The sequence below is a fragment of the Pelophylax lessonae genome, assembly GCF_965119305.1.
Source record: "Pelophylax lessonae genome assembly, chromosome: 3".
Classification (NCBI taxonomy): Eukaryota; Metazoa; Chordata; class Amphibia; order Anura; family Ranidae; genus Pelophylax; species Pelophylax lessonae.
In genome coordinates, this window is record NC_138770.1 from 472569903 (window position 1) to 472582705 (window position 12803).

Below are 12803 nucleotides of genomic sequence, written 5' to 3' on the forward strand. Positions count from 1 at the left end.
GGTGGGATATACACCATGGCTAGTACACAGGTACGGGAATATAAAGTGCAGTGCAAAAATATAAACCTGCCCTCCGGGTTACACAGCTTTGAAAGTTCCTGATAGTCCACAGACCTATGGATCAAGATGCAAACCCCCCTAGAAAAGGAGGTATGCATAGAATGGTAAATCTGTCGTGCCCAAGTGTACCGTACACAGCCCACAGTATCAGCAGTAAGATGAGTCTCCGGGAGACCAATAATAAGTGGGTGGTATTTGCGCAGGACAGAGTTCACCATGGCCCGTTTCAAGGGATCACCCAACCCCCGAACATTCCATGAAACCAAAAGGTACATTAGACATGGTCCATAGTGTTCACAATCATATACAGGGTAACGTAAAATAAATATCTCCCAGTAGAAGAGCAAGGAAGCAGGATGCCCCGACACACACTCACAGCAGGGATCTGTCCTCCTCAGGAATGGCAAGTCTGCAAAAGAAAAAACGAAGCCTGTATAGAAAAACAAAAACAAATGGAAACAAAATAGCCCGGATCCCAGTCATCCAAGGCAAGGCAGTAGTACCTCAAAAGAAAAACAAAACAGTGCCAACCGGGCAAAAAAGTAGTCCACAACACATCCACCTTGTGGGTGAACACCTCAGAGCAGAACTCTAGGTGCTGCAAAGCAAACTTGGATGGGAACATAACATACTAGTTGGAGTCATCCAGCCACAACAAGCAAACGGTAAGTGTCTCCGAAAGAGGCATTGAAGGCATCCCATCAGGGGTACATGGACATGAAACCAGACTTATAGCCACCGTGCAGCCAGCAGCAGCAAGGATCTTCAGGGCTCTGCCGCCTCACGCTGCCACAGCCGCAGGGACGGCTCGTTGACATCCAGCCAGTCCACAGCCTCACCAGCCGTGTTGAAGAGATGGGTTTGACCCGTGCAGTAACCCGCAGGCGGGCAGGGTATAGCATGGCATAGGGCAGTTGGACCCTCTGTAGGCGTTGTTTTACCTCCTGGAACTTGGCTCTTTTCTTCTGTACCTCCGCCGAGAAGTCCGGATAGACACCCGAACCCCATTATACTTAATCACAGCCTTCTCCCTGGCCAGCCGGAGAGCCTTCTCATGGTCACGGTAGTGTAGCAAATGGGCCAGTATTGGCCGGGGCGCATTGCCAGGGACGGCCCACGTAGGAGTGCGGTTTGCCCGCTCCACAGCAAACAAGGGGGAAAACCTCCCTGCCAAAAACCTCCAGGAGCCAGCCCTCGATGAAGTCTGTGGGGTCCCTGCCCTCCACTTTCTCAGGGAGCCCCACAATTCTAATGTTGTTACGCCTGAGGCGGTTCTCGATGTCATCAGTTTTATCCTGAATAGCCCTGGCCAGGGTGGATGTAGCTCGGGTGTCATTAACAATAGAGGGCAGTCTATCTTCCACCTCGCTAATGCGCCCTTCTACAGCTGTGGTGCGCTCCCCTATCTTTTGAAGGTCATGCCGCAGCAGGGGGACCTCCTCAGTGAGCCCCCCCAGCCGCTCCTTCACAGTATTAACCGAAGCTATACATTACTGAACCGCAGCAAGAATCTGGCTCAGGGTGGGCTGAGAGTCCCCCTCCAACATGTCCTCCACAGCAGCTGTGTTCACATTGTCAGGGGAAGCACAAAGAGCAGAATCAGTGTCCATAGACAGTAATGTGTCACTCCCCTCCTCCTCGCCATCCGGAGCACTGGTCACCTGGGCATATGTGAGGTTCTGGGCATAGTACAACATGTCCTTAGGGCCCTCCTTGCGGGCTGTCTTGCCGGCCTTGCTGCCCTGCTCTCTCCCCTTGTCTGTGCTGCGCCGCGTCCCCTTCTGCACACCAGCCGCAGCGCCATGTTGGACCTCCGAGGCCGCACCATCCTCCCTACCTTTCTGGGTCATTATGGCTCGTAGCGGTGCGGGAAAGGTCTCTTGCGGGTCCCCAGATGGTAAGGAAGCCGGCTGCAGCAGTCACTGGCAGATCGGTAACCGGAGGAAGGATCGGTGAAAGGGTAATGTGCAAGAGCTCCGTGAAGTGTGTCCGCTCACATGCCCTGCTCGGCCACGACCCTGATGCTGTACTTTTAGCCTGAATCTCCTCTCTGTTTTAATGAAAATGTATACAATACTTGTAGCTTAGAATTTGCCTTTGTATAGATAAAGTAACTGTGGGGAGATAGAAAGAGGGTCTTGTCTATGTACTTTGATGTACTATTAGATCTCTATACAGTCAGGTCCATAAATATTGGGGCATCAACACAATTCTAATCTTTTTGGCTCTATACACCACCACAATGGATTTGAAATGAAACAAACACGGTGTGCATCCTTGACTGTGCCTGTTCCCAATGTGTCTTTACCAACATTTCTTGGAGTGACATCCCTGAAGATTTCTTACTTGCTTATTTATCTCTACTTCGTCTCTGGTCCTCTCCTCCCTATTGCCCGTGTGTGTGGGCTGTGATCCATGCCTCAGCCCCGGGTCAGGGTTTCCCTGGATCAGCTTCGGTCTTTCTGTCTCAGACTGGATCGCTCTTGGATTTATGACACTGCTTAAGATAGTGTCCATTCCATTACATTCCCCATTCTAGTTTATATTCTACACCAGTACATCAATATAATCCATATTTTCATTTTTAGACAAACATTCAAAGCTCCTGATGAATGGACGGAGGTCCATGAAACGCGTCAAGCCTACAATTACTCATATGTTTTATCTAACTGAGATTTATTTAAAGATTGAACCTACAACTACTCATATGAGTCATCTAACTGTAATATATTTAAAGATTATGCGCACACAACAGAGTATCTATGTCATATTTTATTCATTATATTCTTGAGTGATCCATTTTTTTGGTCCTAGAAAAAATTGTATTTATAATGTATTTATTATGTATTGCTGTATTTACGTGTGTGCGCTATTTCTGTATGTATTTATGCTACAGTATTTTTTTGTTTATGCTATATCATTCATGTTTTTGAATAAAGAATATTTTTATGTCCAATTGACCTCAATTAAAGTCCCAAATCCTTCTTGCTTTTACACATATACAAAGGGATGGAGGCAACTGGACATCTGTGGCAGATCACATATATTACTTCCTTCAGGGTTCATACACATTTTTACCAATAAAATTCCATGACTTTTCCATGACTTCACGTAAATATTCATGACCTAAAGTTTCATGAAATCTCTATGTATACATGTTAAATAAGAAGAAAATCCATGTCACACCCAGCATATTTTTACTAAAATAAATGACAATCTTTGTAGTGTACATGGGGAAAAAGCTTCAGTTTAGGCAGTCATGATGGAGGTGATCCTGGACTGGTATGGATGGCACAGTCAGATGCACAAAATGCAGCGCTTACTCTTTAGGCCCAAGCCACAGTCATGATGGAGGTGCAGGTGGACTGGTATGGATGACACAGATGCACAAATGTGGCACTTACTCTTGTCTATACTCAGGGGTCAAGTCCTGGGAAAAAAAGTGTGGGGCTGTGGACATGATACAGGAGGTGGTCAAAGGCTGCGGACATGATACAGAAGATGGTCAGAGACTGCGGACATGATACAAGAGATGGTCAGAGACTGCGGACATGATACAAGAGATGGTCAGAGACTGCGGACATGATACAAGAGATGGTCGGAGACTGCGGACATGATACAAGAGATGGTCAGGGACTGCGGACATGATTCAAGAGATGGTCAGAGACTGCAGACACGATACAAGAGATGGTCAGAGACTGCGGACACGATACAAGAGATGGTCAGAGACTGCGGACATGATACAAGAGATGGTCAGAGACTGCAGACATGATACAGGAGATGGTCAGAGACTGCGGACATGATACAAGAGATGGTCAGAGACTGCAGACATGATACAAGAGATGGTCAGAGACTGCAGACATGATACAAGAGATGATCAGAGACTGCGGACATGATACAAGAGATGGTCAGAGACTGCAGCCATGATACAAGAGATGGTCAGAGACTGCAGACATGATACAAGAGATGGTCAGAGACTGCGGACATGATACAAGAGATGGTCAGAGACTGCGGACATGATACAAGAGATGGTCAGAGACTGCGGACATGATACAAGAGATGGTCAGAGACTGCAGACATGATACAGGAGATGGTCAGAGACTGCGGACATGATACAAGAGATGGTCAGAGACTGCAGACATGATACAAGAGATGGTCAGAGACTGCGGACATGATACAAGAGATGGTCAGAGACTGCGGACATGATACAGGAGATGGTCAGAGACTGTGGACATGATACAAGAGATGGTCAGAGACTGCGGACATGATACAAGAGATGGTCAGAGACTGCGGACATGATACAAGAGATGGTCAGAGACTGCAGACATGATACAAGAGATGGTCAGAGACTGCGGACATGATACAAGAGATGGTCAGAGACTGCAGACATGATACAGGAGATGGTCAGAGACTGCGGACATGATACAGGAGATGGTCAGAGACTGCGGACATGATGCAAGAGATGGTCAAGAACTGCGGACATGATAGAAGATAGAAGAGCACTAGGGAGGCCGGAGAGCACAGGGGAAGCAGAGATTTGAAGGAGCTGAATGGCACGGGGGGGGGGGGGAATGGAGAGAATTAAGGGGGGGTTTGGAAAGCATTGCAGGGGGTTAGAAGGCGCAGGGGGGTGGAAACAGGGAAAACCAGGGGGATGGAGAGCACAGGGGGAGGGGGGGAACTGGAGAGCACTGTCTGGGGGGGAACTGAGGGGGCTAAAGAGCACTGTGGGACGTTAATAGCACCGGGGGGGTTATTAGCACTGAAGGGAGGCTAAAGAGCACGGGGGGGGCTAAAGAGCACTGAGGGGGGCCAGCAAAGGAGGTTGGATAGGAGGGGGATGGGGCAGCTGCATATAGATGAATTGAACTTTCCATATTCCTAGTGCAGCTTCTGAGAGGAGGAGTAACAAGCATTCAGCGACATGAGGCATGAGGAATAAATATGGAAAGTTCAATTCATCTCTATGCAGCTGCCCCATCCCATCCCCATCCCATCCAGCACACAAAACGAGACTCCTCAGGCACTGACCTTCTTCCCGCAGCTGCCTTCTAGGAAGTTCTTCACACTGAGATGCGGACACCGGCCTGACACCCATCAGTGCGGCGATGTGGGCGGCCCTTCAGACACCCCCCAGTGCAGCGATCCGAGTGGCCCGGCTGACATCCCCACCCAATGCGGCGATCCCAGTGGCCCGGCTGACATCCCCACCCAGTGCGGCGTCCCAGTGGCCCGTCTGACATCCCCCAGTGCGCGCGCCTCCCCCGCCTGCTGGTACGCCCCTGGGAGCGGGACAGTAAGTGCACTTCTCAGTTTCAGGTTTCAGCGGATCAATCCGCCGCAGAGTTCCTAGCCTGTCACAGTCTATTCATATTGAAGAGACCAGTGATCAGGCTTCAGCTGTGCAGTGCGCTGCGGCGGATCAATCCGCCTAAACCCGAAACAGAGCAAATAGTCCCACTTACTGTCCCCCGCTCCCACAGAATACAGTACAATACAATACATTTTCTAAATAAAATAGGTGCACAAAATTCCATGACTTTTCCAAAACTTAGTGGGTTTTACTCATTTTCCATAACTATTCCAGTCCTGGAAAGTGTCATGTCAAAATCCCATGACTTTTCCAGGATTTTCATGACCGTACGAACCCTGTTCCTTATACACATTGGGGTGGAAGACACCCATTTTGGGTTTGCCACAGTTCTTTTTAATTTCAATAATTTTTGATCATAATAGGTAAAAAAATGTATTTCCATATATATTTCTTACACTTAGCCCCCTTTTGCTCATATTCGTATTTGACATTTATATATAATATATATTTTTTGAGCTTTCCAATTTCCAGTTTGGATCTGATAGATTCAGGCGGTTTCAGGCTTCCTGTCGGGGGCTGCGATGGGCGGCCAGCCACCTCCCCCCTGTGCCTGTCTCTGCTTCTGCATCCGGGTTGAGGGCGGGTTGTCACGCCCCCCATCGGCGCCATGTCAGAGTTGCATGGTGCGTGACACCTCACGGCGTCGTGTTACCAGGGCAACCTCTTCCACCTGTTGTGACATCAGTGGGCGGTCTGTTCCTACCGATGTTCGGTCTGATTGACCGGATGTGGGAGGTGCATGAGCCGCCTATATATACTGACGCCAGCATGGCGTTGGCGTGGCTTCACTCCTACACCTCGGACACATGATGTGGATGGACCTTATCATTTTTACTGGGATTTCTTACTTTCTGGTATTTGACAATTTTTCATTTTACTATATTATCTATTCCTATCACTATTCACATTTTTCATTGAATACAAATCATGCATATCTTAACTGCTGTCACTTCTTTTTATGCACTGATCTTTATCCTGTCTACAGCACTCTTTCTCAGGTTTTCTTTTTAAGGGGCTGCTTTTTCCCCATTCACATCTATTTTAATTACATGTCCATTCTTTTTTATGACCCTTTTTGGGTTCCACATGCACCGCCTATTTCGCACTCTATCACCCCCTTTTTCTGTATATTTCACCTTTGGCGATTTACTTATATACACTTTCTCTGGGAGTTTGCTTTTATTATATGCACTCGTCTAGGATGTGTATCTGCTGGGGGGTGCCCCCAACACGCACATAATTACCCTTTTTGCACATATCACCTTCGGTGTTTTATTTACGTTCCGTTTTTCCTTGATTTACTGCTCTGACTATATGCACCTTATTACATCTTTCGGAGATATGATTTTTGGTTGGTAACTTATAGGCACTTTTCTTTTTTTTGGGTTCAATTGTCTGACGCACAGGTGAGCTCAGCAACACCAAAAGACCCAGAAGACCACGAAAAACAACTGTGGTGGTTGACCGAAGAATTCTTTCCCTGGTGAAGAAAACACCCTTCACAGCAGTTGGCCATATCTAGAATACTCTCCAGGAGGTAGGTGTATGTGTGTCAAAGTCAACAATCAAGAGAAGACTTCCCCAGAGTTAGTACAGAGGGTTCACCACAAGATGTAAACCATTGGTGAGCCTCAAAAACAGGAAGGCCAGATTAGAGTTTTCCAAACAACATCTAAAAAAGCCTTCACAGTTCTGGAACAACATCCTATGGACAGATGAGATCAAGATCAACTCGTACCAGAGTGATGGGAAGAGAAGAGTATGGAGAAGGAAGGGAACTGCTCATGATCCAAAGCATACCACATCATCAGTGAAGCATGGTGGTGGTAGTGTCATGGCGTGGGCATGTATGGCTGCCAATGGAACTGGTTCTCTTGTATTTATTGATGATGTGACAATGTGACTGCTGACAAAAACAGCAGGATGAATTCTGAAGTGTTTCGGGCAATATTATCTGCTCATATTCAGCCAAATGCTTCAGAACTCATTGGACGGCGCTTCACAGTGCAGATGGACAATGAGCCGAAACATACTGTGAAAGCAACCAAAGAGTTTTTTAAGGGAAAGAAGTGAAATGTTATGCAATGGCCAAGTCAATCACCTGACCTGAATCTGATTGAGCATGCATTTCACTTGCTGAAGGGAAAACGCCCCAAAAACAAGCAGGAACTGAAGACAGTTGCAGTAGAGGCCTGGCAGAGCATCACCAGGGATGAAACCCAGCGTCTGGTGATGTCTATGCATTCCAGACTTCAGGCTGTAATTGACTGCAAAGGATTTGCAACCAAGTATTAAAAAGTGAAAGTTTGATTTATGATTGTTAATCTGTCCCATTACTTTTGGTCCCTTAAAAAGTGGGAGGCACATATGCAAACTGTTGTAATTCCTACACCTTTCGCCCTGATTTGGATATAAATACCCTCAAATTAAAGCTGAAAGTCTGCAGTTAAAGCACATCTTGTTTGTTTCATTTCAAATCCATTGTGGTGTAGAGCCAAAAAGATTAGAATTGTATCGATGTCCCAATATTTGTGGACCTGACTGTATGTTGCTTTTTTTCATAAATATATGAAACTGAAAAAGATAGATGTTTGTAGTGCTATTATTTAATTATAGGGTATTATTCCTTGGTCTTTCTTGAGGAAACCCAATCTATAGTTTCAGTGCCCTTATGTAATCAACCCTTAAAGCAGTTGTAAACCCAAAAAGTAAAAAAAAAAAAAAAAAACGGACATCACTGCGGGCGCCGCCATGATCACTCGCCGTCTCTTCCGGGTTTGGCGGCTCCGGCGCTGTAATTTGGCCAGAGCCGCGAATGCGCGAGGGAGTGATTTTACGGCTAGCTCCCGGCAAGCAAAACTGAAGGTCCCCCCGGACCTTCAGAGCGCATGCGCCGCTCGCGTGAGCGGCTGCATGCACTGCAAATATCCGGCACGGTTTAGGAGATATTAATTGTACCTACAGGTAAGCCTTATTATAGGCTTACCTGTAGGTAAAAGTGTAAAAAAATCGGGATACTACCACTTTAATGAACTGATGTTGTCATTTGGGTTTGGATTAGCTAACATTTTGTTTTACTATATTACCAGTGTGGCCATATCCAGATGGACCTCTTAGACAGTTTTGCAGGCATTTTTCTAAAAATACAAACACCCATTTTCTGCAACTGGCCATTTTACTAGGCCAGATCATTTATTTTTGCAGCTTCTTCTGTACCACAATTGTGAAGGCTTCTACTTGGTCTTCAGTCCACACATTTAAAAAATTGTACTTGGTGAATTTGGCTGCATCAGCAGATGTAAGCCTAAAATGGAAGGTACTGCAGGTGGAAGTCTGATCAGTTACTTTTTGTAGGGTTATATGGCCACATTCACAATATTTCTGTCTCTACTCACCCTTCATTTTCAGGTACTGCTTTTTGACGTTCCACAGTTAAAGAATTTGCCGTCCAATGAACTCTGGGTGAAAATAGGATTTTTGTACTCCACATAAATTCCTTTTCCCCAGTAATTCATTGGCAGGCACAACTCCTTTCCATCTAATGGGTGCTTTTTTATTTTGTAAGGCTGTTGCCACAGCTAGGAAGTTGTCTTCGTAAAGGTAATTTATTATTTTCAAGGTATTCACTGCTGTGCTACCATTAAGTTTATACACACACAAGTGCAAGAGCATTGTCACAGGAGGGTCAGACGTCTTATATTTTATTTGTGTCCAAGCTTTCTGTAGGTGACAGTATTGCCACATGTTGTAGGATAGAGGCCTGTGTCTTCTAATGAATTATGGATGCAGAACCAAGGTAGAATAATGCTGTATAAAGTGAAGCAAATGCTATGTTGAGCATCTAGCCATATCTGTTAGTATACTTTTTACAGTGTGTGTACATTTCTATAAACACCTACTGTATGTGCAATTGTTGCATAATGTCAAAAACAACCCGACATATAATTTTCTATTGTGCACTAACTGTAGAAAATCTTAAAGTGGCAACAAACATGTCGCCCTGACTCCTAACTATATAAGATTTCCAAATTTAAAAATAAATATTCTGAGTTTCTTAAAGGTTACTCTGAAAGCAATGAAAAGGTTTGCCTATTTAAAGTCAATTCCTTCTAAATGCTCAAATCAATGCATGAAAGAACAAGATCTCAATCTGTAAATTATTCTCGAAAGGTGCATTGGCTCTTAATAAATTTAAATTTGTACTTACTGCACATAGGGTTTCATAATTGGTGGGTAACTTTTAAATGCCTCCTCTTCATTTTTTTCCACTTCGTCATTAGTATTCTCCTCATCTTCATCATTTCTCTTCAGAAATGAAATCCTAAATTAAGAAAATATATTTCAGATATGTACTTTCCTTTCGAAAACAGAAACATTAATGTGAAGGAGGAAAAAAATGTTTGCAATAAAATATAAACATTATATAGCTTTATTTTAAGATTTGTTTTTGGCTTTCTAGTACGTTGCAAGACTCTAACTGGAGATATACAGTTGTGCTCATAAATTTACATACCCTGGCAGAATTTATGATTTCTTGGCCATTTTTCAGAGAATATAAATGATAACACAAAAACTTTTCTTTCACTCATGGTTAGTGTTTGGCTGAAGCCATTTATTAGCAATCAACTGTGTTTACGCTTTTTAAATCATAATGACAACAGAAACTACCCAAACGACCCTGATCAAAAGTTTACATACCCTAGATATTTTGGCCTGATAACATGCACACAAGTTGACACAAAGGGGTTTTAATGGTTATTAAAGGTAACCACCCTCACCCGTGATCTGTTTGCTTGTTATTAGTGTGTGTGTGTGTGTGTGTGTGTGTGTGTGTGTGTGTGTGTGTATATAAAAGGTCAATGAGTTTCTGGACTCCTCAGATACCCTTGCATCTTTCATCCAGTGATGCACTGGATGTTATTCTGAGTCATGGGGAAAGCAAAAGAATTGTCAAAGGATCTGCAGGAAAAGGTAGTTGAACTGTATAAAAACAGGAAAGGGATATAAAAAGATATCCAAGGAATTGAGAATGTCAATCAGCAGTGTTCAAACTCTAATCAAGAAGTGGAAAATGAGGGGTTCTGTTGAAACCAAACCATGGTCAGGTAGACCAACTAAAATTTCAGCCACAACTGCCAGGAAAAGTGTTTGGGATGCAAAAAAAAAAAAACAAATAACTTCAGCTAAAATACAGGACTCAGAATACATGTGGTGTGGCTGTTTCAAGATGCACAATAAGGAGGCACTTAAACAAAGATGGGCTGCATGGTCGAGTCGCCAGAAGAAAGCCATTACTACGCAAATGCCACAAAGTATCCCACTTACAATACGCCAAACAGCACAGAGACAAGCCTCAAACCTTCTGGTACAAAGTAATTTGGAGTGATGAGACCAAAATTGAGCTTTTTGGTCACAATCATAAACACTACATTTTAAGAGGAGTCAACAAGATCTATGATGAAAGGTACACCATTCCTACTGTGAAACACGGAGGTGGATCGCTGATGTTTTGGGGATGTGTGAGCTGCAAAATTACAGGACATTTGGTCAAGATGAATGCAATATGTTTTTAAAAAATACGGAGGAAAATTTGCATTCATCAGCCCAGAAGCTGCGCATGGGACATACTTGGACATTCCAACATGACAATGATCCTAAACACAAGGCCAAGTTGACCTGTCATTGGCTACAGCAGAATAAAGTGAAGGTTCTGAAGTGGCCATCTCAGTCTCCTGACCTCAATATCATTGAGCGACTCTGGGGAAATCTCAAACATGCAGTTCATGCAGGACAGCCCAAGAATTTACAGAAACTGGAGGCTTTTTGCCAGGAAGAATGGGCAGCTTTAAAATCTGAGAAGCCTTTTCCACAAATACCACAAAAGACTTCAAGCTGTCATTGATGTTAAAGTGGGAAATGCACGACATTAAGAACTGGAGTATGTAAACTTTTGATCAGGGTCATTTGGGTAGTTTCTGTTGTCATTATGATTTAAAAAGAGTAAACACTGTTGAGTGATAATAAATAGCTTCAGCCAAACACTAACCATGAGTGAAAGAAAAGTTTGTGTGTTATCATTCATATTCTCTGAAAAATGCCAAGAAATCAAATTCTGCCAGGGTATGTAAACTTATAAGCACAACTGTACAGGCACAAAGCTGGTTTGCACAGAGCGAGTGCCTATTGTAGCTAGCAAGCAAGATTTGGGCCTCATTCACAAGAGCGTCCCTATCTGTACACCCGTGCGAAAGTTGTCTTTGCACTGACAGAACCACTGGTCTCAATTTGACAGCCATGTGGGTGCGTGTCCCAGAACGCAGACAGTAATGCTTATAAAGCTTGGACCAATTTGCTCCAACAGGGAAAACAATTATTTTTCAACCCCCTAAAGCAATTATATAATCATTGCGTAAACAATCTACAGTGTGTCAGCTGCAGTGATGTTAAAGTGACACTAAACTGTTTTTTTTTCCCAAGGGCCTTCCAATGCTCTCTGCCTCCTTGAAATCTCCAAATTACTTTTTTGCTGCTGTGATCCAACTTCTGGTTAGAGGGTGGTTACGTTCATTCTCCATGGTCTCAATACGTAAGAATGTAGCCACCCTCTCTTGCTCGTTCCTGAGATGGATGAGAGACTGTGGAATTTGATATGGACATACAGCAGCGCACATAACTTTAACTAATGTGCACTGCTCATAAAAAACAAATAGAAGTGTGAAGGAAAAAGAGGGTTGGGAGCAAATGTAGGACATTACAAAGAGGCAGAAAAACACAGTAAGAAGCCATTTCATGAAAAATACATTACATGAGCATTGAATAGTGGATGAGTATACATTATTTCTAGAGAATATTCTTTAGGGCCTGATTCATAGTACGGCGAATTGGCGTTATGGCGGGATTTTGCGAACCGGCGATTGTTTAAGTCTGAAATTGGTATTCAAAGAACGGCGGGCGGAAAATAGCGCCTAGTGTGAGATTCATTAAGATGCAATATGGTCAGAGCGCGACTTAAAACCACGCCAGCTAAAAGCTCGACTAAAGTTTAGCCAAATTTTCCCCTGTATCCCCAAAAATCCCAAATCACTGTTGAAGGTGTGGAAGTCAATTTGGAGATGACTTGCGTTTAAAAAATGTCAAAAACTGACTTAGAAAGAGAGATATCTGCGAAAGTGTAGAAAGGTTAAACAGCTCCTCCAGCCCCGAGCTGCGAACGCGCGAATGTGCGCATGCGCAACGCCAAATAGGCTCAAAAAATTTCGCCAGCGCGATTTTGGGCCAATTTTTTTTTGAATACCGATTGGAAATCAGCTGTCTCGCCCATAGAAAATGGCAAAAACCGGCGGAATTGGAAAAACATGCACACTTCCAA

The 12803-nt window shown here is 44.1% G+C and overlaps 1 protein-coding gene across 1 annotated transcript in view; it reads right to left on the reverse strand.

Annotated features, from left to right (window-relative positions):
* ARID4B (AT-rich interaction domain 4B) overlaps positions 1–12803 on the reverse strand; it is a gene marked incomplete at its 3' end in the record, with an annotated part of 1242797 nt that overhangs the window by 125465 nt on the left and 1104529 nt on the right.